Genomic DNA, 3,489 nt, shown 5'->3' with positions numbered 1-3,489 from the left:
CGAATTAAATCTGTTTTGGTAAGGAAAAGACCAAACTACCCCTCTAAAACCCGGTTTTGACTTTCCTTAACTGGACAGCCTAACTTCAAAAGGTCATAGCTCACTCATCCGACCTCGAAACTTATCAAACTCGGCGGCGTTGGAAAGATAATTCAAAGATGTTTCCTACGGTAACTGGTAGAACACCTAAATCATCCTGAGCTAGGAGTTATGGTCGTTTGAAGTCAACCCAAAACTCATACTTAGCTTAACTTGTAAAATTTCAGATTTTGCTATTTCCAATTTAATTCTTTTTGGAACTCAAGGTGCTACATCTAGTGACCTTAACACTTAAGAAATTTTAATTCCTCGGTAAAATCTCACTCACTACGATGAACGGTTCAAGTCTTAGTTAAAAAAATTTCTGGGGTGTTACAGTTTTGATATAGAATTTATGGTGGAAAAAGCCCTAAATTGGATAGTAGGATCTTGGGTTTGGTCTAGAAATATTGGGTTTGTTATAATCCGGATAATTAGACCTTTGATTGTTGACCCTTGCATATAAATTATTGTTTGTAGACCTAGAACAAGCGGAAAGAATCCGGAAACGGAAGATTCAAGTGCCTTAGGGGATTCAAACTTGGATTCGAGGTAGGTGATGGTTGTGATTCTATGATTGTGTGATGTATGTTTGTTCTTGTTTCATTATGATACGTGTATATGTATGAATGTTGCAATGTTGATCACACTTGTTGTAAATGAGATAGATAATTGATGAATGCCATGAAATCATGACTTAAATGTATGATCTTGATGATATACTCACTACAACAAATTCAATTATTAGGGACAAATAATTTCGTCATTTATAAATCATATTTCGTCCCTAAATATCTTGTGAGACAAAAAATAATTCGTCACTCAGTCGTCACTAATGTGTGTCTCTAAAAGTATACAAAGACGATTTAGTGCTTTGTCACTAAAAGTATTATATTAACTACAAAAAGAAAAATCGTCCCCAAATGCTTAAACATTTGCAAAAATTTTATTTTTCGTAAAAAGTTTATTTTTTGTAGATAATAGTATGTTTTTTCACTAAAAAGGTTATTACAACCGACAAAATTATGTCATCGCTAATTATTTTACTTCAATCAATGACAATGTCAGTTGTTTCTAAAGTTATATGCATTTCGTAGTTGAACAAAATCTAATTTCGTCACTAATGACTATATTTTATATACCAAAATATATTTTGTTATTAGATGTATTAATTAGGGACAAATTTATTATTATAAAAAAGGTTAATTTTCCTATTATCCTCCCCCATCTTTAATTTATTTTAAACTCCTTCCAAGGAGCTCCCACATTATGCTCTCTTGGGGATTCAAACTCACAACAACCTTAAGGTTGGAAGTGAGGAGTATTTACCATCCGATCAACTCTCTCGTCTCTCATTTTTAATTTATTTTCTACTTCATTCACTTCTTTCAAATTTAACTTTTGTAGATATAATATATTATATGATTATTTATACACATACACAAACGCATGAAATTTACCACCCACAATTCATTCAAATGTAGATTATATTTTAATTAAATTGTATATTTTTTAACATATCTTTAAATATATTCAGTACGATTCTGTCATTTTATTAAGTTATTTTTATGAATTTTAAAAATTATTTAGTACAATTATAAATTTATATAAAATTAAACTTTCGATTTTATTTAAAAATTGAATAATTAGTTCAATTCGGTCAGTAAATCAATTGTTTTGAAAAAAAAAAAAAACATCGATACCCATAACTATAGTACTTCATCATAATATATTTGAAATCCTAGGTTGTTCATTTCTTTCATTTGTTCTTTCATTTTTTAGTTTATTTCGATTTTCACACTAATGGAAAAGAATAGAAATTCATGAAATATTTAGCACCTTTGCAAAGTCTAAGTTTGTATAGTTGATCTACGTGCATTTGTGGAATTACTATTAAATATCTACATATTTTTAGACAGAAGCAAATAGGTCAACTTAGTCTATGCAGTTTACCAATCACAAATCAATAGACACGCACAAAAATTAGCACCAAGACTTGAGAAATTATTTTTTCTATTGTCTTAATCGATGAAAGTGTATCAAATAAAAAACAAAAGTGTTAAACCAACAAATATTAGTGATCCAGCGGCAGAACCATACCCCACTCATGATACTTATAACCTGGATTGTATTTTTGAAATGATGCATTTTATAATTGTGTAATTTAAGAAAATTCATGAATTGAACTTTTTCATTTTTACAAAATGGACCGAATTCGTTGATTTTAATATTTTCTCTCGCCAATTAACAAAAGGACTTTGTCTATTTCTTATGAAGCACTTATATTATTCTTTTTGTAAGTTGTCACTTGTAATTATGAACAATTGTAGCAAAAAAAAATTGTACCTAACTATGAATTTTTTTCGCAGCAAATAGTTGCATTGTTCACTACAAATTTTAAGTCACTGCTATTTAACACCTTGCATATTTTGTGACAGTTTTTTTGTTGTCACTAAATCACAGATTGATTAGAGACAATAAAATTTTGTCACCAATTATTTATACTATTAGTGACAAAAATAAATATCATAATTAAAGCTAAACTCTTATAGCTAAAACTTATAATATTTAACTACGAACTCTAATTTGTTTATATTGTAACAACATATTTTTTTAGATGAAATTTTTTTGGGTCCAAAAATCAATAAATTTTAAGACAAAAAATAATTTGTCATGAATTAGATACATTATTAGTGACGAAATAATGTGTCACCGATAACTTTAAATTTGTGAATAACACTACTTAACAAATGGCGCGAATTAATTTTTTGGTGGGAAACTTTAGTAGACGAAACTTTGCTACGGATTTTTATGTTTCGTCACTAAAAGTATGTGTCTCATATATTTAAGCACGAAAAATAAATTTTATCACTAAAAGCGAACAGTTAGTGACGAATTTGATGTCATAGCTAATAATTTCATAGCTATATATCATATTTATTGTAGTGACTTGTGATTGTGATTGTGGTGTGTGAATGAGATCGGTTGCCACGTTCGGACATAACTAACTTGGATCGGTTGCCACGTTCCGGCATAAATATGGGATCGATTGCCACGTTCCGGCATGCTAACTATTTGAGTTTGGATTCCATGAGAGGACCAATGACTTGTTATATATTGACTTATTGTTGTTAACATGATTATGAACTATGACTTATGACTTCTCAAAGAGTTCTACTTAGTGTGAGTGGGGGTATGGGACTTCATTCATGCATTGCACAAGTGGACTTTAAGAGTGGTTGTGGTGTGGATTCTCTTATTGAAGCATGTGAAATTGCAAGTTGCTCGTAAATGATAATTGATAATGTATATGTTCGGTGTATGCATGTTTATGATATTGTAATGACTTGCATATGTTTCACTTAGTGGGATAGCCGCGTGATCCCACTAGTACACAGTGGTTGTGTACTG

Source organism: Solanum stenotomum, chromosome 7, assembly GCF_019186545.1.
Source record: "Solanum stenotomum isolate F172 chromosome 7, ASM1918654v1, whole genome shotgun sequence".
In the NCBI taxonomy this organism is placed as follows: Eukaryota; Viridiplantae; Streptophyta; class Magnoliopsida; order Solanales; family Solanaceae; genus Solanum; species Solanum stenotomum.
The sequence above is the reverse complement of the archived record's forward strand: the minus strand, read 5'-3'. Positions refer to the sequence as shown.